At 41.2% G+C, this 27733-nt stretch overlaps 1 long non-coding RNA gene across 1 annotated transcript; it reads left to right on the top strand.

Moving 5' to 3' along the window:
• The first annotated feature begins 15904 nt into the window (after window positions 1-15904).
• On the top strand, window positions 15905-20072 carry LOC141053057 (uncharacterized). Its single transcript, XR_012220949.1, has 2 exons — window positions 15905-16041; window positions 19847-20072. It is a non-coding gene; the product is annotated as an uncharacterized lncRNA (long non-coding RNA).
• Window positions 20073-27733: the final 7661 nt, after the last annotated feature.

Raw genomic sequence — 27733 nt, forward strand, 5'->3', positions numbered from 1 at the left:
TTTACATCTCATGACGAGGCCCATCTATTTCTCCATACAGAATCATTGGTCCCATATAATGTTTGAAACAGTATATGATGAGCTCCACATAATGCTACAGTATATGTTGGTCCCCATGGATGAAGCTCCACTGTCTTATGGGCCCAAATAATGCTCCAAACATAATGGGCCCCATTTCTAATGCTCTAGTGTATAATGGGCCCTGTAAATGCTGCTCCAGTGTCTGATGTCCACCTTTGGAATGTTCCAGTGTATGGTGGGCCCCATCTATCATTCTCCAGAGTATAGTGCTCCCCAAAAATTGCTGTCCCAACATTGAAAACAATCAAATAAGTCTCCTCGCTAGGGAATCCCTGTACTAGTCTGGACTCCTCGTCGTCCCCATCTTCCATCTCACTGCACAGTATTTCAACCTTGCAAGTGCTGTGATACTGAGCAAGCAGGGGGGGCCCACTCGTTGGCGACGGCACTGGCACAGGGCCCCTGATAGTACGGTGGTGTGTCTGATGGCGGGTGGGCCGAACCTGCACTTTTATCTGCAGCTTCCTCTTTGTCACCGTGTAAGATGGAACTGTATATGGGAAGGATAACCTGAGTTTCATCAGGGTCAGATTCAGGCCGTGTAGCGTGCGAGGGGAATGTAGTGGTCTGGGTCAATGTACCAGCAGATTCATCGAGCAGTGGCTGGGCATCAGTGCACTTGTGTCGCCCCCAGGAGTACGGTCGCCACAGTGGCATTACCTTCCTCCTAGGGAGTGTGATGTCATGCTTGGGAGCAACGAAGGATCTCTCTAGCAGGTTAACTGATTGGGCGGCGTTATTCCCACGAGTCATGACCCTCCAAACAGTGTTCATGAAGGCAAAGTATTTGTTTTACGTGGGCAGTATGGTTGCAAAGCTGAACCTTAAAGGAATGTCCAGAAGGGCACCACCAGGAGTGGAGCCTACGGTTAAATTCGACTCCACCTGGGAAACCTCAACCATGCCAGCTACAGAACAGATGCACACATTGCAAGCTTAATTCCGTTAACGAACGAGACTCCGTCATGCCCCGCGGTCCGAGTCCGGCTTACTAGAGGGACACATGAGGCTCTGGCACATGAGATTGGCCAATAACTGGTGTGTCATGCCCTTACATGTCCGTGGCTGCATGTGCGCTACACTGAAAAGGCCAGCGTTTGTCGCTTACAGGTGCAGATAACCCGCTGAACAACGTTAGTGATGGGGATCACTGATTACAATTATTACTCGCGAACGATGATTTCCCAGTAAGTGCAGGTCAACCGCAGTTCCGGAATTAGGCCTAACCGTCATTCCTGAAAAAATGAAAAACTTACGTGTGCAAACCACAGGTGCTGTAGCTTGCTTAACAGCTCGCCAGCCGTTCTCACGCCCAGTATGGATTACACGTGATTGCACAAAGGTGAGAAAGGGTACCGTATCCCCAGATAACATGTATGGATAGCGTACACATTCAAAATATATGTCTATACATCAGGAGGCAGGCTCAGACGGTGTTAGGCCCAGTATGGATTACACGTGATTGCACAAAGGTGAGAAAGGGTACCGTATCCCCGGATAACATGTATGGATAGCGTACACATTCAAAATATATGTCTATACATCAGGAGGCAGGCTCAGACCGTGTCAGGCCCAGTATGGCTTGCACGTGATTGCACAAAGGTGAGAAAGGGTACCGTATCCCAGGATAACATGTATGGATAGTGTACACATTCAAAATATATGTCTATACATCAGGAGGCAGGCTCAGACGGTGTTAGGCCCAGTATGGATTGCACGTGATTGCACAAAGGTGAGAAAGGGTACCGTATCCCCGGATAACATGTATGGATAGCGTACACATTCAAAATATATGTCTATACATCAGGAGGCAGGCTCAGACGGTGTTAGGCCCAGTATGGATTGCACGTGATTGCACAAAGGTGAGAAAGGGTACCGTATCCCAGGACAACGTGTATGGATAGCGTACACATTCAAAATATATGTCTATACATCAGGAGGCAGGCTCAGACGGTGTTAGGCCCAGTATGGATTGCACATGATTGCACAAAGGTGAGAAAGGGTACCGTATCCCCGGATAACATGTATGGATAGCGTACACATTCAAAATATATGTCTATACATCAGGAGGCAGGCTCAGACGGTGTCAGGCCCAGTATGGATTGCACGTGATTGCACAAAGGTGAGAAAGGGTACCGTATCCCCGGATAACATGTATGGATAGCGTACACATTCAAAATATATGTCTATACATCAGGAGGCAGGCTCAGACGGTGTCAGGCCCAGTATGGATTGCACGTGATTGCACAAAGGTGAGAAAGGGTACCGTATCCCCGGATAACATGTATGGATAGCATACACATTCAAAATATATGTCTATACATCAGGAGGCAGGCTCAGACGGTGTCAGGCCCAGTATAGATTGCATGTGATTGCACAAAGGTGAGAAAGGGTACCGTATCCCCGGATAACATGTATGGATAGTGTACACATTCAAAAGATATGTCTATACATCAGGAGGCAGGCTCAGACGGTGTCAGGCACAGTATGGATTTGACGGCCCAGACTACACAGCGGAGGAGCAGGGAGAGGTAAAGATTGCAAATGCTGGGGCCCTGCCCAAGCAAGGGGGGCCCACTCGTGGGCGTCAGTACTGGCACTGGGCCCCTCATAGTACGGCGGTGTGTCTGACGGCGGGTGTGCACCACCACCGTCAGAGACACTTGATTGCACTATGAAGGACCCTGTGCCAGTGCCCGCGCCCAAGAGTCGGCCTACCTACCTGTCCAGGGCAACGGCACTCGCACGGTGTCGTGCACTAGGTGGTGACCCCGGCCATGGGGGGGGCAGCACAGTTAGGGAGTTTTAGAAAGTGGCATATGTTGATGTTGGACATTCAGCTGATGCAAAAGGCGAAATAGGTCAAGTCCCAGGAAGAGGTGGACCAAAGCAAGCCATTTTTCTGTCACCCTATGTGTCATCAGGGGAAGGTGGGACAAAATCCTTGGAAACCCATGCATGGTTCATTTTAATGAAGGTTAGATCATCCACATTTTGGGTTGACAGACGGGTCCTTTTTTCTGTCAGGATTGATCCAGCTGCACTGAAGACTCTTTCCGATAGCACACTTGCAGCTGGGCAAGCGAGCTCCTGTAAGGCATATTGTGCCAATTCAGGCCAGGTGTCCAGTTTAGCGGCCCAATAGTCAAAGGGGAATGACCTGTGTGGGAGAACATCGATATGGGAGGAAAAGTAGTTTGTAACCATAGTTGACAACTGCTGTCTCCTGTCACTTTCCATCGATGCAGTATTACCAGTTGTGTGAGCGGTACTTGAAAAATCAGTCCAAAACATTGTCATGAAACCCCTGTCCCCAACGCCACTTCTGCTGTGTGCACCATGAACACCTCTGCCAAGCTGCCCCCGGCCCGTACGGCTCGTGTGAGAACCATCACCGCTGCTGTGTGCTGGGAATGCCTCAAGCAACCGATTTACCAGAGTTGCTTGTTTATTAGCCAATATTAGGTCAAGGTTCTCCTGTGGCATGATGTTTTGTAATTTGCCTTTATAGCGTGGATCCAGGATGCTGGCCAACCAGTAGTCGTCATCGTTCATCATTTTGGCAATGCGGGGGTCCCTTTTTAGGATCCGCAAGGCATAATCTGACATGTGGGCCAATGTTCCCGGTGTCAATGATGCACTGCGAGTGCTGGTTGGAGGAGCACTTTCTGGCAAATCCACATCCCTCCAGTCACGCACAAACCCTGTACCAGACCTTGCCACGCCAACATTTTCACTTGCCCCACGAGATGCATCCTCCTCCCCTAAGTAATCATCCCCATCACCATCCTCCTCTTCTTCCTCCACCTCGTCCAGGAGAGGTCCCTGAGCAGACAATGGCTGAATGTCATCAAGGATTCCCTCCTCGTCAACATTGGCTGCAGACACCTGCTCCTTAAGGTGTGTCAAAGTTTGCATGAGCAGATGCATAAGTGGGATGCTCATGCTTAGGATGGCGTCGTCTGCGCTTACCAGCCGTGTGCATTCCTCAAAACACTGAAGGACTTTACAGAGGTCTTTCAGCTTCGACCACTGCACACCTGTCAACTCCATGTCTGCTCTCAAAGTGCCTGGCCGTGTATCCTCCCACAAATGCATTATGGCCTGCCTCTGCTCGCACAGCCGCTCCACCATGTGCAGGGTGGAGTTCCACCTTGTTGCAATGTCGATAATGAGGCGGTGGTTGGGAAGGTGGAGCAATCGCTGCAGCTTCTGCATACGAACGGAGTGTACAGGCGACCGGCGGATGTGCGCGCACAGTCTTCGCACCTTCTGGAGCAGGGCTGTTAACTCCGGATAATTTTTGAGGAAGCACTGCACCACCAGGTTCAAGGTGTGAGCCAAGCAAGGTATGTGGCTGAGTTTTGAAAGGGCTATGGCTGCCACAAAATTACGGCCATTATCACTAACTACCTTGCCTGCCTCAAGATGTACACTGCCCAGCCATGACTCAGTTTGTCGCTTCAAGTACTCGGCCAGCACCTCGGTGGTGTGTCTGTCGCCCAAACACATCATCTGCAACACAGCCTGCTGACGCTTTCCACTAGCTGCTCGATAGGGGGACACCTTGTGTGCAACAGTGGCAGCTGCAGATGGAGTGCTCGTACGACTGCGCTCTGTGGACGAGCTTTCGCTTCTGGAGGAGGAGGAGGAGGAGGAGGGTCGAACGCCTACAGCCAACTGTTTCCTATACCGTTGGCTAGGCAGCACTGTCCCACCACCGCTGTCCCCTGTGGACCCTGCATCCACCACATTAACCCAGTGCGCAGTGATGGACACGTAACGGCCCTGGCCATGCCGACTGGACCATGCATCAGTTGTGAGGTGCACCTTTCCACTCACTGACTGCTTGAGTGCATGGACAATGCGGTCGTTTACATGATGGTGGAGGGCTGGGATGGCTTTGCGAGAGAAGAAGTGGCGACTGGGTAGGTCATAGCGTGGTACTGCATAGGCCATGAGTTCGCGGAAAGCTGCGCTTTCCACCAACCGATAGGGCATCATCTCAAACGAGATTAGTTTGGCAATGTGGGCGTTCAAACCGTGGGATTCCCTGACTGCTGTGGCCTTGCAACGACACCTCAACATTTGCTGCTGTGCTAACCGGTGGGCTTACAGTGGGGGAAACAATGTAGCGTTGCTGACTACCTTCTTTGTGATCAGTTGCACATGTGGCACTTGAGGTTTGGTGTTGTGTCCACGCTTGCAAGTGCATGCTGGTTAAATGTCTAAGCATGCAACTGGTATTCAAGTTTTTCAGATTTTTCCCTCGGCTAAAGGTCTTTGCGCACTTCTTACAGATAACCTTAGCCTGATCATGAGGATTTTGTTCAAAAAAGTGCCACACTGCACTCTTCCTACTTTGGCAGACATTTTGCGGCTTAGCACGCTGTGATGTTTTGACCCTCTGGACAAGCTGTCCAGCAACTCTTTTGATTTTTGGAACCTGTCTTTGGAGTGCTTCGGGCCTGCCAGATAACAGCTGTTGCGATGTTGATGTCTGCTGTGGATGCTCCTCATCTGAGCTATTGGAAGCAGCACCCTCTTCCCCCAATGGATGCCAATCTGGGTCAACAACTGGGTCATCCATCACCTCCTCTTCAATGTCATATGCACCTTCCTCTGTGTCACCGTGTATGGTGGTAAAGTGTGCGGGAAGGGGCACCTGAGTCTCATCAGGGTCAGAATCTGGCTCTGTACACTGCGAGGACAATGTAGTGCTCTGAGTGAATGTACCAGCAGAATCATCTATCAGCGGCTGTGTATCAGTGCACTCCATGTCAGATTCATCTTGGCCTGGGTAATTCACCATTTCACTTGATAATCCAGGCATGGTATGTGAAAACAGCTCCATGGAGTAATCAGTAGTATGGCCTGCGTCATCCTTCAATCTTGGTTGGGGTGAAGGACACAAGGAAAGGTGTGGTTCATGAACATGAGCCTCCAATGACGACTCAGTGCTTTTACTTTTTACAACTGAAGAAGAGGAGGCGATAGAGCTGGAGGCTGAGTCAGCAATGTAAGACAAAACTTTTTCCTGATGCTCTGGCTTTAAAAGCGGTTTGCCAACTCCTAGAAAACTAAGCCTTCGAAGCCTTATGGAGCCAGACGATGACGCAGGCTCAACACCTCCTGCATTCGGTCCTATTTTGCTCTTGCCACTACCATCAGATCCACCACCAACACCATCATTACCAGCTGCCAACCCCCGCCCAATTCCGCGGCCTCTTCCACCAGCCTTCCTCATTTTTTGTAGAAATGTAGACAAAATCCAACAAACTATATAGTAATGTAAAACAAGGTACAAGGTGTCTATAGGACAGGGGAGATTTTGAATTTCTGCACACACTTGTGGACACTGGACACTTATGGATTGTGTGAGGCCCACTGAATATCAGAGCGCTATGTCACAGGCTCGATGGCACAGGTGTGAAAAAAGTGACTACAGGATAACAGAGATTTTGAATTTCTGCACACACTTCTCGGAGCAGTCCTATCTAATATATTTAAAAACCTGAACATGTGAATATACCTTCATGAGCAGGGTTCATAAAGTCGCTGCCCGGTATGGGCTCGCTGGGCGAAATGGCTTTTTATGCATGTCCCAAAAGAGAGAGGCGGGGATCTCCCAAAGCTTGCATAAGCAAGAAATCAATAGATTCAAAACACATGAAACATGCACAAAAACTGAATGGGTCAATAAGACCCTGTTCACACCACCCAAGAACTAAGACACAGAAACAGAACACAGTATGACAAACGTGCATAAATACTCTGCCGTAAAATACATGTAACTGTAAGTAGCAAGTGCTAGTAAAAGATGTTAACAAAACCAGGGTATTTTGTTGATACGTTTTTCTGCAAAAAAATGTACGCTAAGCCACTCCGCCGCGTCAAGGCATACCCTTCTCGGAGCAGTCCTATCTAATATATTTAAAAACCTGAACATGTGAATATACCTTCATGAGCAGGGTTCAGAAATGCCAAAAGTGAGACTAGGGACTATTTTTTTTACAGTGGCTGAGGAATACAGTGCGGAAGGATACCTACCTTCCGTCATTGGATTCCTGGAGCCCCGTAGAGAGCGGTCGCATCAGCTAATGCTGCTGTTCTCCATGGGAGATCGGCATGGGACACGCGTGGCTTTCTGCAGATCAGGGAGTATATTGTTTGTTTGTTATTTTCATATTTTTCCACAGATGACACTGGCTTCAGGGATAAAAGTGACAAGTATTCATGAGTATGTACTCTACGTTATATGTACTGTATGTCTATATGTATGTATTGTATGAATGTATTGTATGTAGTATGTATGTAGTATGTATGCATTGTATGAATATCTTGTATGTAGTATGTATGTAGTATGTATGTTGTATGTCTGTAGCATGTTGTATGTATGTAGTATGTATGTATGAATGTAGCATATATGTAGTATGTATGTAGTATGTATGAATGTATGTATGTTGTATGAATGTTGTATGTCTGTTGTATGTCTGTAGCATGTTGTATGTATGTTGTATGTATGTATTAAGTATGTAGTATGTATGTATGTATGTTGTATGAATGTAGTATATATGTATGCAGTATGTATGTATGTTGTATGAATGTAGTATATATGTATGTAGTATGTAAGTATGTATGTTAAATTAATGTAGTATATATGTAGTATGTATGTATGTATGCTGCATGAATGTTGTATATATGAAGTATGTATGTAGTATGTATGTATGTTGTATGAATTTTGCATATATGTAGTATGTATGTATGTATGCTGTATGAATGTAGTATATATGTAGTATGTATGTTGTATGAATGTAGTATATATGTAGTATGTATGTAGTATGTATGTATGTTGTATGAATGTAGTATATATAAAGTATGTATGTAGTATGTAGTATGTATGTATGTTGTATGAATTTTGTATATATGTAGTATGTATGTAGTATGAATGTATGCTGTATGAATGTAGTATATATGTAGTATGTATGCTGTATGAATGTAGTATATATGTAGTATGTATGTTGTATGAATGTAGTATATATGTAGTATGTATGTTGTATGAATGTAGTATATATGTAGTATGTATGTAGTATGTATGTATGCTGTATGAATGTAGTATATATATAGTATGTATGTATGTTGTATGCATGGTGTATGTATGTAGTAAGTATGTAGTATGTATGTATGTTTGTATGTTGTATGAATGTAGTATATATGTATGTAGTATGTAAGTATGTATGTTGCATGAATGTAGTATATATGTAGTATGTATGTAGCGTGTATGTATGTTGTATGAATGTAGTATATATGTAGTATGTATGAATGTTGTATGACTGTAGTATATATGAAGTATGTATGTAGTATGTATGTATGTTGTATGAATTTTGCATATATGTAGTATGTATGTAGTATGTATGTATGTATGCTTTATGAATGTAGTAAATATGTAGTATGTATGTTGTATGAATGTAGTATATATGTAGTTTGTATGTATGTATGTTGTATGAATGTAGTATATATGTAGTATGTATGTAGTATGTATGTATGTTGTATGAATGTAGTATATATGTAGTATATATGTAGTATGTATGTATGTTGTAGGAATGTAGTATATATAAAGTATGTATGTAGTATGTATGTATGTTGTATGAATTTTGTATATATGTAGTATGTATGTAGTATGTATGTATGTATGCTGTATGAATGTAGTATATATGTAGTATGTATGTTGTATGAATGTAGTATATATGTAGTTTGTATGTATGTATGTTGTATGAATGTAGTATATATGTAGTATGTATGTAGTATGTATGTATGTTGTATGAATGTAGTATGTATGTAGTATGTAGTATGTATGTATGTTGTATGAATTTTGTATATATGTAGTATATATGTCGTATGTATGCTGTATGAATGTAGTATATATGTAGTATGTATGTTGTATGAATGTAGTATATATGTAGTATGTATGTTGTATGAATGTAGTATATATGTAGTATGTATGTAGTATGTATGTATGCTGTATGAATGAAGTATATACAGTGGGGCAAAAAAGTATTTAGTCAGTCAGCAATAGTGCAAGTTCCACCACTTAAAAAGATGAGAGGCGTCTGTAATTTACATCATAGGTAGACCTCAACTATGGGAGACAAACTGAGAAAAAAAAATCCAGAAAATCACATTGTCTGTTTTTTTTTCCTTTTATTTGCATATTATGGTGGAAAATAAGTATTTGGTCAGAAACAAAATTTCATCTCAATACTTTGTGATATATCCTTTGTTGGCAATGACAGAGGTCAAACGTTTTCTGTAAGTCTTCACAAGGTTGCCACACACTGTTGTTGGTATGTTGGCCCATTCCTCCATGCAGATCTCCTCTAGAGCAGTGATGTTTTTGGCTTTTCGCTTGGCAACACGGACTTTCAACTCCCTCCAAAGGTTTTCTATAGGGTTGAGATCTGGAGACTGGCTAGGCCACTCCAGGACCTTGAAATGCTTCTTACGAAGCCACTCCTTCGTTGCCCTGGCGGTGTGCTTTGGATCATTGTCATGTTGAAAGACCCAGCCACGTTTCATCATCAATGCCCTTGCTGATGGAAGGAGGTTTGCACTCAAAATCTCACGATACATGGCCCCATTCATTCTTTCATGTACCCGGATCAGTCGTCCTGGCCCCTTTGCAGAGAAACAGCCCCAAAGCATGATGTTTCCACCACCATGCTTTACAGTAGGTATGGTGTTTGATGGATGCAACTCAGTATTCTTTTTCCTCCAAACACGACAAGTTGTGTTTCTACCAAACAGTTCCAGTTTGGTTTCATCAGACCATAGGACATTCTCCCAAAACTCCTCTGGATCATCCAAATGCTCTCTAGCAAACTTCAGACGGGCCCGGACATGTACAGGCTTAAGCAGTGGGACACGTCTGGCACTGCAGGATCTGAGTCCATGGTGGCGTAGTGTGTTACTTATGGTAGGCCTTGTTACATTGGTCCCAGCTCTCTACAGTTCATTCATTAGGTCCCCCCGCGTGGTTCTGGGATTTTTGCTCACCGTTCTTGTGATCATTCTGACCCCACGGGGTGGGATTTTGCATGGAGCACCAGATGAAGGGAGATTATCAGTGGTCTTGTATGTATTCCATTTTCTAATTATTGCTCCCACAGTTGATTTCTTCACTCCAAGCTGGTTGGCTATTGCAGATTCAGTCTTCCCAGCCTGGTGCAGGGCTACAATTTTGTTTCTGGTGTCCTTTGACAGCTCTTTGGTCTTCACCATAGTGGAGTTTGGAGTCAGACTGTTTGAGGGTGTGCACAGGTGTCTTTTTATACTGATAACAAGTTTAAACAGGTGCCATTACTACAGGTAATGAGTGGAGGAAAGAGGAGACTCTTAAAGAAGAAGTTACAGGTCTGTGAGAGCCAGAAATCTTGATTGCTTGTTTCTGACCAAATACTTATTTTCCACCATAATATGCAAATAAAAGGAAAAAAAAACCGACAATGTGATTTTCTGGATTTTTTTTCTCAGTTTGTCTCCCATAGTTGAGGTCTACCTATGATGTAAATTACAGACGCCTCTCATCTTTTTAAGTGGTGGAACTTGCACTATTGCTGACTGACTAAATACTTTTTTGCCCCACTGTATATAGTATGTATGTTGTATGTATGGTGTATGTATGTAGTAAGTATGTAGTATGTATGTATGTATGCTGTATGAATGTAGTATATATGTATGTAGTATTTATGTATGTTGTATGAATGTAGTATATATGTATGTAGTATGTAAGTATGTATGTTAAATGAATGTAGTATATATGTAGTATGTATGTATGCTGTATGAATGTAGTATATATGTAGTATGTATGTATGTTGCATGAATGTAGTATATATGTAGTATGTATGTAGTGTGTATGTATGTTGTATGAATGTAGTATATATGTAGTATGTATGTATGTTGTATGAATGTAGTATATATGTATGCAGTATGTATGTATGTTGTATGAATGTAGTATATATGTAGTATGTATGTAGTATGTATGTATGTATGCTGTATGAATGTAGTATATATGTAGTATGTATGTTGTATGAATGTAGTATATATGTAGTATGTATGTATGTTGTATGAATGTAGTATGTATGTAGTATGTATGTAGTATGTATGTATGTTGTATGAATTTTGTATATATGTAGCATGTATGTAGTATGTAGTATGAATGTATGCTGTATGAATGTAGTATATATGTAGTATGTATGTTGTATGAATGTAGTATATATGTAGTATGTATGTAGTATGTATGTATGTATGCTGTATGAATGTAGTATATATGTAGTATGTATGTTGTATGAATGTAGTATATATGTAGTTTGTATGTATGTATGTTGTATGAATGTAGTATATATGTAGTATGTATGTATGTTGTATGAATGTAGTATGTATGTAGTATGTATGTAGTATGTAGTATGTATGTATGTTGTATGAATTTTGTATATATGTAGCATGTATGTAGTATGTAGTATGAATGTATGCTGTATGAATGTAGCATATATGTAATATGTATGTTGTATGAATGTAGTATATATGTAGTATGTATGTAGTATGTATGTATGCTGTATGAATGAAGTATATATATATAATATGTATGTTGTATGTATGGTGTATGTATGTAGTAAGCTTTTCCTCAACGGATATGGATAATACGGATGTTAATACTGACACTTCCGATACTGAGAATTTACCATCTAACAGTTCTATGTGTGCACGGGATGTGGGGCAGCTGATTTCACAAAGCAGTAGTTTTTCAAAAAACTGTTCAGGAAAAAGAAACGTCAGAGGAGATCAGGGAGGAAACACTCCCATCATAAGAGAATTCAGGAGATCAGCGCGGAACAAGCATGCTTAGATACAACTGATAATTTTACAGTCCTGAACCTTTCTGCATCGATTTTATCGAATGATCAAATTAATATCCTTGAAAGGGGTCTTAATTTTGTGCCTACAGCGAAAATGGACTTATTCAACACTATGCTTGATGTTAATCACTTTATGAGAAGATTGACTCTTAGGAGACATTTTTTTGCAGAAGATGTGGAACGTGAAAAAACTTCCAATATCAATGATGAATATGTTGATAAAGTTCCTGAGGAATTTATGCCTACTTCTTTCCAGGAGCAAGTTACCCTAAAGAATTTGAGGGACTTGTCTGAATCTGGTTCTAAGTTAATGTATTTAACTGATGTTAATTTTTCCTCTAGAGTCCCTAATCCTAGATATTATCCTGAGCAGTCAAAATTGCAAGTTATGGATGATTTTCAATTTCTTGTTGAGGATGAACTTATGAAAATCTATAATGCTAATCAGAATGGTCGTTCTAACATTTCTCGTACTGAGAAACAGGCACTTGATTTGTTATCTGCTAATGTCAATATTGTGGTAAGAAATTCTGACAAGGGGGGATCTGTGACCATATTAGATACTGGGCTGTATGAAAGAGAGGTGAGGGCTATGCTTTTTAATAGTGAGGTATACAAGGGAATTAATTATAACCCTACAGATAACATCAGAATGGAATTACAGGAATTGTTACATAGGGGTTTTAGTTTGGGAATTTTTAATCAAAAACAATGTGAATTTTTCTGTCCTTTATATCCCAGAGTTCCTTTGTTACATGCACTTCCAAAAGTTCATAAGGAGGTTTTTCCACCTTTGTTTCGTCCTATCATATCGGGCATAGGATCTCTTAATGAAAATTTGTCAGAATGGTTGGATGCAAGATTAAAACCTCTAGCCACTATTTCACCTAGCTATGTGCAGGATTCCAAGCATGTTCTTAGTATTTTTTCTCAGGTGGAATGGCGAAGTTCCTTTTGTTGGCTCACTTGTGATGTACAAAGTTTGTACACTTCCATCCCACATGATTTGGCTATTTTGGCTCTTACTACTTATTTACAGAAATACAGTAATTTTTCAGAAGATTTACAGATGTATTTGATTGAAGTGACTTATTTTTTGTTAAAAAACAATTTTTTTTCTTTTTTGGATGATCTTTATTTACAGGTGCAAGGCTGTTCCATGGGTTCCAAGTTTTCGCCGTCTCTTGCTAATATCTTTATGGCCTGGTGGGAGGAGGAGTATATTTTTTCTGAAAAAAATACTCCTCCTCCCACCAGATTTTTTCTGAAAAAAATCCTTTTTCTTCTGATATTTTTCTTTTTTTGAGATTTATTGATGATGTTATAATTGTGTGGGATGGTGATGTATTTAATATTGAGAATTTCATGTTCTATATTAATAATAATCCATGCAATATACGTTTCACATATCAATTTGATGCCAAGACAATTTCGTTTTTGGATATTCTTTTGTCGGCAAATTTGGAAGAAAAAAAGATTGATTGTGATATTTTTAGAAAATCTACGGCAGGTAATTCACTGTTACACGCATCTAGCTGCCATCCACGTCATGTTATAGCCAATATACCTACAGGGGAGTTTGTAAGAGCAAAAAGAACATGTACCACGCCTAATTTATACGATAAACAATGTGAGATCATTGGTAAACGTTTTATAAAGAGGGGTTATACTAAGGTAGACATTCAGAAAGCTAAGCATAGAACGGATGAAAAAAGTAGAGAGGATTATTTGCAGAAGGAAAGCAGAAAAACACCAAATTCTGTGGAGGGTCGGTCACCTATTGTTTTTTCAACTAATTTTAGTACTGACTACTACAGGATTGTTCATATTATTAAAAAATTCCTCCCTATTTTGTATGTTGATGATACATTAAAGAATATACTGAAGGATGGGATCAGATTTGTTTCAAGGAGGAATAAAACTATTGCTAATAAGGTATCTCCAAGTGATCATACTAGTGCCAATAGACATGCTAATAAAATTTTTTCAGACAGTTCAGCAAGTATAACTAATTGGTTACCCACTTGTGGATCTTTTAAATGTGCTCAGAAAAACTGTGGGCTATGTAGGTTTATGTGGAACACAGAAAAAATAGTATCTTCTGTTAATGGAAAGGAATTTAAAATAAAATCTTTTTTGAACTGTGGTTCTACTGGTGTGATCTATGTCATAACATGCGTGGATTGTAATATTCAGTATGTGGGAAATACTTCACGCACCTTGAGACGTCGTATTTCCGAGCACGTTTATGACGTAGGTCACACTACCACACGCAGTTTGTCTGCTGCTTCTCGACATTTTTTGCATATACATAAAGGAGATCTCAGCAACTTTAGGGTTAATGCCATAGAGAAGGTGCAGACAAAAAGGGTAGGTGGAAATTTAAATGATTTATTATTACGCCGAGAGGCAAAATGGATGTTATTGTTACAAAGCAGAGTTCCAACGGGTATGAATATTAGGAGTGAGATTTTGAGTGTTTTGTAAGTGTGATTTTGACTTGCTACCCTCTATTAATCAGCTGGCTATGTTTAGTCTTGATTGTTCCTTGACTTCCTTTGTTTCCCTTTATAAGCATGTGTTCAGATGTATTATGTGTTGTCTTAGAATAAGGACTGTTTTTTTGTCCGAAACGCGTCCAACTACACGTCCTGATGCGTCTCTTATCATGATGGAGAATCTTATGATTTTTTTAAATTTTGGAATAAAGGAATAAAAAATTTTTTAATCTAATTACTGATCTGGATGCTGGAATTTTTTTCCATATTACGCTTTGCTGCAGAGGGATCCTGTTTCCACATTCCGTGCACCGATCGGACTTATAGCTGTCTTCTTTGTGGTGAGCTGAAAAAATTTTCTTTTTTTACCTGTATGTATGTAGTAAGTATGTAGTATGTATGTATGTATGTTGTATGAATGTAGTATATATGTATGTAGTATGTATGTTGTATGAATGTAGTATATATGTATGTAGTATGTAAGTATGTATGTTAAATGAATGTAGTATATATATAGTATGTATGTATGCTGTATGAACATTGCATATATGTAGTATGTATGTATGTTGCATGAATGTAGTATATATGTAGTATGTATGTAGTATGTAGTATGTATGTATGTTGTATGAATTTTGTATATATGTAGCATGTATGTAGTATGTAGTATGAATGTATGCTGTATGAATGTAGCATATATGTAATATGTATGTTGTATGAATGTAGTATATATGTAGTATGTATGTATGCTGTATGAATGAAGTATATATATATAATATGTATGTTGTATGTATGGTGTATGTATGTAGTAAGTATGTAGTATGTATGTATGTATGTTGTATGAATGTAGTATATATGTATGTAGTATGTATGTTGTATGAATGTAGTATATATGTATGTAGTATGTAAGTATGTATGTTAAATGAATGTAGTATATATATAGTATGTATGTATGCTGTATGAACATTGCATATATGTAGTATGTATGTATGTTGCATGAATGTAGTATATATGTAGTATGTATGTAGTGTGTATGTATGTTGTATGAATGTAGTATATATGTATGTTGTATGAACAGCGTCGGACTGGCCCACCGGGGAGCCGGAGGATTCTCCGGTGGGCCCTGGCATCTGGTGGGCCCTGGCCCCTGCTGGCATACAGGGCCAGCAGTTGCCTTGGGCCCCCACTGCTCCAGGGGCTCCCAGCCAGTGCCACACAGCTGCTATGGGGGCCGTGCTAGCGGAGCAGCAGCGGGTGTCAGGAGGCAGGAGCCCCTGTCCCCGCTACTAAAGAGAAATGAATATTCAGTGCGAAGCAGTGAATATCATTTCACTCTCGGTCTTCACTCCCCGGGGCCCCGCCCCCCAGCCTAGGCAGCCGGCCCCGCCCTCAATTGCAGTGGAAGAGAGAGCGTCTCTCTCCCATCAGTCCTCTCTGCTCCTGACTCACAGCCGGTGCGCGATGACGTCACCATCGTGCACCCGCTGTGTGTCTGGCAGATGGGACAGCTCCTGAGTCTGAAGCCGGCATCAGCATGGGAGTTAGGAGGAGAGGTGAGTATTGTGATTTTTTTTTATCTATCTATCTCTATATCCATCTATCTCTATATCCATCTATCTCTATATTCATCTATCTATCTTATCCATCTATCTATCTCTATATCTGTCTATCTCTATATGTCTATCTATCTCTATATCTATCTACAGTATCTCTATATCTATCTATCTATCTCTATATCTGTCTATCTCTCTATCTATCTCTATATCTCTCTCTATATCTATCTATTTCTATCTGTATATCTATCTATCTCTATATCTGTCTATCTACTGTATCTCTCTATCTATCTCTATATCTACAGTATCTCTATATCTATCTATCTATCTACAGTATCTCTATATCTATATCTATCTATCTCTCTATCTATCTCTATCTATCTATCTCTATATCTATCTATATCTAGCTATATCTCTCTCTATATCTATCTATCTATTTCTATCTGTATATCTATCTCTATATCTATCTATCTATCTCTATCTCTATCTATATCTAGCTATATCTCTCTATATCTATCTATCTATCTATCTATTTCTATCTGTATATATATCTCTATATCTATCTCTATTTATCTATCTATCTCTATATCTATCTCTCTAGTTATCTATCTCTATCTATCTATCTATCTATCTATCTCTATATCTATCTATCCCTATATCAATCTCTCTCTCTATCTATCTCTATATCTATCTTATATCTATCTCTATCTATATCTCTCTATATCTATCTATATCTCTCTCTATATCTATCTATATCTATCTATCTCTATATCTACCTATCTCTATATCTATCTCTCTATCTATCTCTATATGTATCTATCTCTATATCTGTCTATCTCTATATCTGTCTATCTCTATATCTATCTATCTCTTATATCTATCTATCTCTATCTATATCTCTCTCTCTCTATATCTATCTATCTCTATCTGTATATCTATCTATCTCTATATCGATCTATCTCTATCTATCTATATCTGTCTATCTCTATATCTATCTATCTCTATATCTATCTCTATCTATCTATATCTCTCTCTATATCTATCTATCTCTATCTGTATATCTATCTATCTCTATCTATCTATATCTCTCTATATCTATCTATCTATCTATCTATCTATCTGTCTGTCTGTCTATCTCTATATCTATCTATCTCTATATCTATCCCTATAGCAATCTCTCTATCTATCTCTATCTATCTCTATCTATCTCTATATCTATCTATCTCTATCTATATCTCTCTATATATCTATCTATCTCTATCTGTATATCTATCTATATCTATCTATCTATCTCTATCCCTATATCTATTAATCTCTATATCTATCTCTATATCTATCTGTCTATCTCTATATCTATCTATATATCTATCTCTATATCTATCTATCTATCTCTATATCTATCTATCTATCTCTATAGCTATCTATCTCTAGCTATCTATATCTCTCTCTATATCTATCTATTTATATCTGTATATCTATCTATCTCTATCTATTTCTATATCTGTCTCTATCTTACATATAGAGATAGATATAGAGATAGATCGAGAGATATAGAGATAGAGATAGATAGATACAGAGATAGATAGATAGATATAGAGATAGATATAGATAGTCTATCTATCTCTATACCTATCTATAGCTATCTATATCTATCTATATGTATATTATCTTTATATCTATCTATCATCTATCCATAGATCTATTTATCCTTTATCTATCTATCCATCTATCTCTATATCTATCTATAGCTATATATCTCTATCTATTATCTTCATATCTATTTATCCCCTATCTATCTATCTATCTATCTATCTATCTATCTATCTATCTATCTACCTATCTATCTATCTCTATCTATCTGTATCTATTTATAGCTATCTATTTCTATATATCTATCTCTATATCTATCTATTTATCCATTATCTATCTTCTATCTATCTATCTATCTATCTAGTGTTATACCCTATGAGGGGGCAGCATTATATTCTATGAGGAGGTACATTATTCCCTATGAGGGTGCAGCATTATACCCTATGAGGGGGCAGCGTTATACCCTATGAGGGGGCAGCATTATACCCTATGAGTGGAGGAAGCATTATACCCTATGAGGGGGTGCATTATACCCTATGAGGGGGGCAGCATTATACCCTAAGAGGGGGTGCATTATACCCTATGAGGGGGCTACATTATATTCTATGAGATGGCTGCATTATATTCTATGAGGGAGGCTACCCCAACTCCTGCTACATAACTAAGACCTGTACTGCCTTATATTATACCCTGATATTAGCGCGTTTTACCGCACAATTGGTGGTCTTGTATTTCTTTCTATGTAGCTACATAGTGGGCCCCAAGAATGATTTTCTCTGGTGGGCCCAAGGTGCTCCAGTCCGACGCTGTGTATGAATGTAGTATATATGTATGTAGTATGTATGTATGTTGTATGAATGTAGTATATATGTATGTAGTATGTAAGTATGTATGTTGCATGAATGTAGTATATATGTAGTATGTATGTAGTGTGTATGTATGTTGTATGAATGTAGTATATATGTAGTATGTATGTATGTTGTATGAATTTTGTATATATGTAGTATGTATGTAGTATGTATGTATGTATGCTGTATGAATGTAGTATATATGTAGTATGTATGTTGTATGAATGTAGTATATATGTAGTTTGTATGTATGTATGTTTGTATGTATGTAGTATGTATGTAGTATGTATGTAGTATGTATGTATGTTGTATGAATTTTGTATATATGTAGCATGTATGTAGTATGTAGTATGAATGTATGCTGTATGAATGTAGTATATATGTAGTATGTATGCTGTATGAATGTAGTATATATGTAGTATGTATGTATGTTGTAGGAATGTAGTATATATAAAGTATGTAGTATGTATGTATGTTGTATGAATTTTGTATATATGTAGTATGTCTGTAGTATGTAGTATGTATGTATGCTGTATGAATGTAGTATATATGTAGTATGTATGTTGTATGAATGTAGTATATATGTAGTATGTATGCTGTATGAATGTAGTATATATATAGTATGTATGTATGTATGTTGTATGAATGTTGTATATATTTAGTATGTATGTAGTATGTATGTTTTTTTTTTTGTTTTTTTTACATTCAACACATTAGCCGGATGATGGGACTACTACTGTCCCATCATTGGCTAATGTGTCAATCACTGTCATTGTAGCAGGCATCGTCGATGGGACTTGTAGTCCCATCGGACGATGCCTGCACACACACAAGACCCCCAGCAGGCCCGCACAAACCCCCGGCAGGCGGCACAAGCCCCCGGCAGGCCCGTACAGACCCCCGGCAGCCGGCACAAGCCCCCGGCAGGCCCGTACAGACCCACGGCAGCCGGCACAAGCCCACGGCAGGCCCGTACAGACCCCCGGCAGCCGGCACAAGCCCCCGGCAGGCCCGCACAGACACGCATAGTGTCCGCCCATGCACCGCCCACACTCTTCCCCCCTCCCGAACTGGATGTGCAAGTAAAGAAAGGGTTTTTTTAATTCCGATATTTCTGTCCCATTGACTTGAATGGGACTTCCGGTATCGGAATCGGCGATACCGATACTTTTTTGAGTATCGGGCCGATCCAGTTCGATCTGATATTTCTCAATATCGGATGGTATCGCTCAACACTAGTGCTAAGCAGTCAGATAACACATGTCAAAGTTCAAAGTTGATCAAGGGATAATACTGCATTATTTAAGAGAAATTGTTTTCTATACCAGAGAAAAATATTCTAATACCATGTTTGTTTGAATTTGCAGTTTGAAAGATAAAGAATATTTCACAAGTGACCGAAAAAAAAAGGAACATATACCGCAAACTTACAAAAATAGGCTCTTCTGGTACAAGAGTTGGTTCCTCTAACCCAAGAACCATTGGACTGCAACTGAAACAACCTTCATTTTTTGGAAGAAATTGGAACATTTGCTATGTTAAACATTTAATAAAAAATTTTTGAAGAAAATAAATCTTTATTAGTAAAAAGTATCTTGGTTTTATTATTTATTTATTTATTTATATAAAGGATTAATAAAATAATTTTATATTTAAAACAGAAGAATTTATTAAGTTCTAATATATTAGAGTTGGAATTGATCTCCGCACTGCTGGTCTTACAGTTGTGGCCAAAAGTATTGACACCCCTGCAATTCTGTCAGATAATACTCAGTTTCTTCCTGAAAATTATTGCAAACACAAATTCTTTGTTATTATTATCTTCATTTAATTTGTCTTAAATGAAAAAACACAAAAAGAATTGTCCTAAAGCCAAATTGGATATAATTCCACACCAAACATAAAAAAGAGGGTGGACAAAAGTATTGGCACTGTTCGAAAAATCATGTGATGCTTCTCTAATGTGTGTAATTAACAGCACCTGTAACTTACCTGTGGCACCTAACAGGTGTTGGCAATAACTAAATCACACTTGCAGCCAGTTGACATGGATTAAAGTTGACTCAACCTCTGTCCTTTGTCCTTGTGTGTACCACATTGAGCATGGAGAAAAGAAAAAAAACCAAAGAACTGTCGGAGGACTTGAGAAACCAAATTGTGAGGAAGCATGAGCAATCTCAAGGCTACAAGTCCATCTCCAAAGACCTGAATATTCCTGTGTCTACCGTGTGCAATGTCATCAAGAAGTTTAAAGCCCATGGCACTGTGGCTAACCTCCCTAGATGTGGACGGAAAAGAAAAGTTGACAAGAGATTTCAACGCAAGATTGTGCGGATGTTGGATAAAGAACCTCGACTAACATCCAAACAAGTTCAAGCTGCCCTGCAGTCCAAGGGTACAACAGTGTCAACCCGTACTATCAGTCGGCGTCTGAATGAAAAGGGAATGTATGGTAGGAGACCCAGGAAGACCCCACTTCTTACCCTGAGACATAAAAAAGCCAGGCTGGAGTTTGCCAAAACTTACCTGAAAAAGCCTAAAACGTTTTGGAAGAATGTTCTCTGGTCAGATGAGACAAAAGTAGAGCTTTTTGGGCAAAGGCATCAAAATAGAGTTTACAGGAGAAAAAAAGAGGCATTCAAAGAAAAAAACACGGTCCCTACAGTGAAACATGGCGGATGTTCCCTGATGTTTTGGGGTTGCTTTGCTGCCTCTGGCACTGGACTGCTTGACTGTGTGCATGGCATTATGAAGTCTGAAGACTACCAACAAATTTTGCAGCATAATGTAGAGCCCAGTGTGAGAAAGCTGGGTCTCCCTCAGAGGTCATGGGTCTTCCAGCAAGACAATGACCCAAACACACTTCAAAAAGCACTAGAAAATGGTTTGAGAGAAAGCACTGGAGACTTCTAAGGTGGCCAGCAATGAATCCAGACCTGAATCCCATAGAACACCTGTGGAGAGATCTAAAAATGGCAGTTTGGAGAAGGCACCCTTCTAATATCAGGGACCCGGAGCAGTTTGCCAAATAAGAATGGTCTAAAATTCAAGCAGAGCATTGTAAGAAACTCATTGATGGTTACCGGAAGCGGTTGGTCGCAGTTATTGTGGCTAAAGGTTGTGCAACCAAGTATTAGGCTGAGGGTGCCAATACTTTTGTCTGGCCCATTTTTGGAGTTTTGTGTGAAATGATCAATGTTTTGCTTTTTGCTTCATTCTCTTTTGTGTTTTTTCATTTAAGACAAATTAAATGAAGATAATAATACCAAAGAATTTGTGATTGCAATCATTTTCAGGAAGAAACTGAGTATTATCTGACAAAATTGCAGGGGTGTCAATACTTTTGGCCACAACTGTACCTGACCAGAGAGGAGACCTCCACAGGCAAGGTGGACTATGCACACAGGTGTACTGGTAGCAATAGGCTTCAATGACAGAATTGATATGTCTGTATTCATGTAACTTTTTTGCCATAGTTCTGCCTGCAAAAATGTGATGTGTATCTTAATTTTTAATTTGCTTATTTTTAATTTTTTTTCTGATATGTATGTTGCATGTCTATTGAGTAGATGGGTGTTTCCTTATTCGCCCACATTGAGGTGACCTCGTCACTTTCTTTCTCCCACAGGACCTGTAGAAGCGCATTTGAGTGAAATGATCGTCAACAGTCCGGCATCCTCCACATGTGACTCACCTGTCCTGGATGTTTTAATTGTGGAAATGAAGTGTATTTTATGGGACGGTGAGTGTTACCCTCATTTTTCTATTTGCGCGCAGATATTTGATCTGTTTTTTTCATTGGGTTGGCACCCGTGAACCCGGGCATGGATGCTAGTAGCGGATTTTGATACCTAAATCAGGTTCTTGGACATAGGTGCTGTAGCAGCTAAATAGCCAGGCAATCACCCAGAAAGGGCGACACCTGGAGAACTTCTGCACGTGGCCATCTACGCACTAAGGAGCGTGGGAAAGTTTCTGCATTTTTTCCCACGCTCATTAGTTCACCTCAGGTTAGCCAGTGATGTCAGCGAGGCTGCGAGGAGTCCCCTAGCTGACCTGAGGTGAACTAATGAGCATGGGAAAAAATTCAGAAACTTTCCCAGGCTCATTAGTTCATCTCCGGGCAGCAAGGGAGGCTGCGCAGAGATGAAATAATTCATTCTGGCAGTGGTTTACAGAGAGGCTGGTCGCATTAGCACCGGTCCCCTTTGTAAACCAGTTAACCCCTTCTGATGGATTGCAGCGGGGGACGTGACTGAGCAGCGCAGAGGATATTGTTGCTTTTATGTTTTATTTTTGCTACAGGTCAATAGTTTAGTTTAGAATTAGCAGAGGAATAAATCTTGTCAAAAACTAGGTGTCTTTATTTCATTATAATTTTTCATTAATGTCTTTGTGTGTTTTTTAACAATTTAATAGTCTAGGGTTAATAATGGATAAGTGTCTAATTGACACCTCTCCATTATTAATCGGCTTAATCTCACCTTCCAATAGCAAGGTGACATTAACCCCTTCTTATTAACTCATTAGCCACCACTACAGGGCAATGGGAATAGAGAGGATAAGTGCCAGAAAATAGAAAAAAAAGAAAAAAAAATATTCAGCCTACCGTACATCAGTGTCCATATGCGGTCTGATGCCAGGAGATGTCCAGTGCGGTTCAACTGGCGCTATAAATCCAAATCCAAAGGAAAAAAGAGGGGGTCTCCAGCACCAAAATTAGTGAAAAAAGATAAAACTCACATTTATTAGGAAGATTTTAAAATCATATTAATAAGCCACTATGACAGGCCTTGCAGTACCCGAATAGCCCTGTCCTTAAATTCAGCAAAGTCCAGATCAGGGTTTTGCAAGGTTATGATACGCAACTGTCCTCTGTGGGTACTGGACAGGAGTCCTTCAATGAACTGCTCCTTCAACAGTTTATCGTCTTCCTTTACGCTGTCAGGATCGACTTGCTTGACGGCTCGCAGCGCCTTGTGCAGATTGAGAGCATAGTCCCTTATACTGTCCTGTGCCTTCTGTTTACAGCCAAAGAACCGCATCTTGATTTCAGCTGCAGGACGGGTGTCAAAGGTACTCTTCAGTTTGGCCAGGACCTTTGCAACAGTCTCCTTATCGGTGGCCTGCTCCCTCAGTGCGGCACACGTTAGCTGTCCAATCAGGATATTTACTTTCTGGCTTTCAGACAGAGGGTAGACTTTGAACAAACTGCACAGTCTCTCTTTAAATTCACTCAGGGTGTGTGACTCACCCAAGTACTGCGGTAGCCAAGCCGCTCCCGGTATGTAGGGCATGGATAGCGGCATTATGGGGACCGCTGCAGCAGGCGCTCCTCCTTGCGGTGCTGCGGGGTTAGCAACGGCATCCGCCGCTGCATTGGCTTGCGGCGCGGACATCTTCTCCCCCCTAGATAACGTTAGCCAGGGTCGGGGGTTATGTGAGCTCACCGGCGGCCGCTTCGCAGGCCCGACGCTCCAGGCTGTAGGCCTCAGCTCCTCCTCCTCTCGCACGCTGTCCTCTCTTCCTGCACGGCACTTCACTTCTTCGCGCTCTATGGCAGGCTCTGCCCACGAAGGCCTGCCTCTTTCTTCCCACATGCGCCAAGCAGCGTGGCAATGGCGGCAACTGGCGCCAATATCACACAGTTCGCAATCACATTCTATGGCACACAGGACCCAGGGATACCGGGCTCCGTAATCCTGTTCGTGACACCAATTTGGGTCGCCCTCCCAGGGCTGTGGGGTACTCGGTACCGGGCCGGTGTCAGGGGAATGTGTCACAGCAGCGGTGACCCGGTCCGTGGCCCTGGGCGCCCAAGCAATGGGGGATGTAGTTAATGGTAGAATAGTTTGTGACGCCACTCGTGGTGTTTGGCAAGTATGGTGTTAGGCCAACGCTGCATACAGATCTGCTGGGACTGATGGTAGGGTGCAGCAAAGATGTAAAACCTCCCCACAGGTGGAGCTGTAGTCCCAGGGCAGTGTAGATGTAACCAGCACGGGGATGTAGCAGTGCTGGAGGTGTAGGGAACAGACAAGACACAGCGGTTGCAGTTTCTGTACCTTTACTTAGTATATGCAGTCCAGGGTCCTGATTACAGATGATGTTGGAGCAGGTTAGCCTGGAAGCAGATCAGGATTCTCTCTCAGCAGAAGGCTGTGCAGTCTCCTTCCTAGTGCTTTGTGGTGTGAAGCTCCCCAGTACTTAGTTACTCTGGAATGCCTCTCTTCGGATGTTCCTAGAACTATACTTGTATGACAGACAGCTGTAGCCTCTCTCGGGGACTCCTCTCCTGAGTCCTGGCTCTCTATGCAATTGCTGTTGTGTCCCAAGTCTCTGATGGGAGCAGGGCATTTACAGCCTCCTACTCCTCTGGTATATGCTGTAGGACCTTTAGTATCCGTACAGCCGTGGAGACCAGGCTCCAGTTCGTGCGCTCTCAAGCTGAGGGAGCTCTCCATCCTAGCTCAACCTCCAGCTTCGTTCCACATGTCTGCACACGTGGACCTCCTTCAACTAACTGACCACTCCTTCCTCTCAGCCCTCAGGGAGCACCCCCTCCCCTTCATCCTGGTTCAGAGTTCCCCCTGCTTGCTTGGAGTGGAACTGTGCTGCATGCATTAGGTTAACTGCTGGAGAGACCCATCACTGCTTCCAAGCCTGGCATTACCCTCCCCTGGAGGAAGGCAAGGCCAGTGTGGCGACCATACCCCTGGGGGTGCCACACATGTGGTCCAACACTTGATCATGGCATCTAAGTGATGAAGCAGCATTGGAGCTTTCTCCATTACTGTCCATTACACAGGGATTGCTGCACTCAGTCACAGCCATATTGTTATCAGCTGTGATCAGCCGGCCTTGTTGTAGCGGGAATTGAATTTGGAGGGGAATTGCCCGTTAATGTTTTTTAGAACATTCCTGTAACTAAAGTCAGTAATTATGGCAAAAAAATGTCAGCTTACCCCAATGTCTGCAGATAAGTCCCAATCCAATTCCTCGCACGGATCAGGCAGAGCAACTGGAAAGTGCAATAGAAAAAAAAAAATAAAAAATCCAGCGTGGAATGAAAAGGTAAGAAATGTGCTTTATTACTAGTTACTAAAAAGGAATAACATTTTCCAAACAAGCATGCAGGCAGTTACAGCTCCATGTAGGACAAGCGAGACAGATCTATGCGTTTTGACGCTAGTCTTGGCCAAGATCTTGAAAAAGACTAGCGACGAAACGCGTAGATCTGTCTCGCTTGTCCTACATGGAGCTGTAACTGCCTGCATGCTTGTTTTGATAAAGTCAGTAATCCTTACAATACGGAAATATACTGTGTGCAGAATTATTAGGCAAGTTGCATTTGAGAGGATTTTTTTTATTATTGAATAATATCTATGTTCTCAATCAACCCAAAAGACTCATAGATATCATAGCTTAATATTTTTGGAAGTTGGAGTGAGTTTTTTTTAGATTTGGCTATCTTACGAGGATATCTGTTTGTGCAGGTAACTATTACAGTGCAGAATTATTAGGCAACTTAATAAAAAATAAAAAATATACTCATCTCACTTGTTTATTTTCACCAGGTAAACCAATAGAGCAACACAAAATTTAGAAATAAACATTTCTGACATTCAAAAACAAAAAAAATCAGTGACCAATATAGCCACCTTTCTTTACGATGACACTCAAAAGCCTTCCATCCATAGATTCTGTCAGTTGCTTGATCTGTTTACGATCAACGTTGCGTGCCGCAGCCACCACAGCCTCCCAGACACTGTTCGGAGAGGTGTAATGTTTTCACTCCCTGTAGATCTCACATTTTATGAGGGACCACAGGTTCTCTATGTTAGGAACGGCGGAACGCACTAAATAAAAATAATAATAAAGTGAGTTCGCCACTCGGGGTCCACCGTGCAGTAGATGATATGACTGCTGCTAAGTGGTGGCAGGCAAGCAATATGGCGGAAATGCGCACGTGGGTTAAACGTCACCCAGGTGCACAGAGCAATCTCTGTTAAGTCACCGAGGTGCCAACAAAGACAAATACAATAAGGCTGAGCCTGTTGGAGTCACAGTACTCAGAGTAAATGCACACACAGTATCTGGTCACAGGAGCAGAGCCAAAGACAGCGGAACTGCGTCCGTCTAGACCTACCGTGCGTGCGACGTCGCAACTGCGGACGACAAGGAGGGCTGCAACTGAGGCGCGGCGTAGGACACTGCCGCTAGACAACAAAGCTAGTATGCAAGTGCAATATCGGACGCTAGCAACTGTGGATGATGTAGTAGTGGCGCGCTGGCGCTGACTCTAATCTTAGTCCCTGTCCACATACGTAATATCAGAGGGAAGGGGTTTCAAATGAGTCATTCACCAGAATCATACATCCATCATCATTCACACAGTAGCAACTAGAGACTATACTAGCGCATGGTGGAACGGTCATGCACACTTTTTATATCAGCCGGGACCTTCCAGAAGATCTGGAGCAGGACCTGAGCACATGACTCTCGATCTCCAATGGGAAATCGTCTCATGAGCATGCTCAGTAGGAGGACAGAGGGACTTAGCCCCTGGAGAGATTTGCTGCAAGGCAATCTCCTCTGTGGTAGATAAACAGCAAGAGACCGCAGAATGTAAGGGTCTGGATTCCTGCAGAGCAGACGCAGAAACCTGACGCCTAACACTCTATGGGGATCAGATCAGGTGAAAAAGGGGGCTATGTCATTATTTTTTCTTCTTTTAGACCTTTACTGGCCAGCCACGCTGTGGAGTATTTGGATGCATGTGATGGAGCATTGTCCTGCATGAAAATCAAGTTTTTCTTGAACGATGCCGACTTCTTCCTGTACCACTGCTTGAAGAAGGTGTCTTCCAGAAACTGCCAGTAGGTCTGAGAGTTGAGCTTCACTCCATCCTCACCTTGATGATACCAGCCCATACCAGTACCCCACCTCCACCTTGCTGGCATCTGAGTCAGAGTGAAGCCCTCTGCCCTTTACTGATCCAGCCTTGGGCCCATCCATCTGGCCAATCAAGAGTCGCTCTCATTTCATCAGTCCATAAAACCTTAGAAAAATCAGTCTTAAGATATTTCTTGGCCCAGTCTTGACATTTTATCTTATGTTTCTTGTTGAAAGGTGGTTGTTTTTCAGACTTACTTAGCTTGGCCATGTCCCTGAGTATGGCACACCTTGAGCTTTTTGATACTCCAGAAACGTTGCAGCTCTGAAATATGGCAAAACTGGTGGCAAGTGGCATC

The sequence above is a fragment of the Dendrobates tinctorius genome, unplaced genomic scaffold (genome assembly GCF_039654945.1).
Source record: "Dendrobates tinctorius isolate UK_male_01 unplaced genomic scaffold, ASM3965494v1 ptg000165l, whole genome shotgun sequence".
In the NCBI taxonomy this organism is placed as follows: domain Eukaryota; kingdom Metazoa; phylum Chordata; class Amphibia; order Anura; family Dendrobatidae; genus Dendrobates; species Dendrobates tinctorius.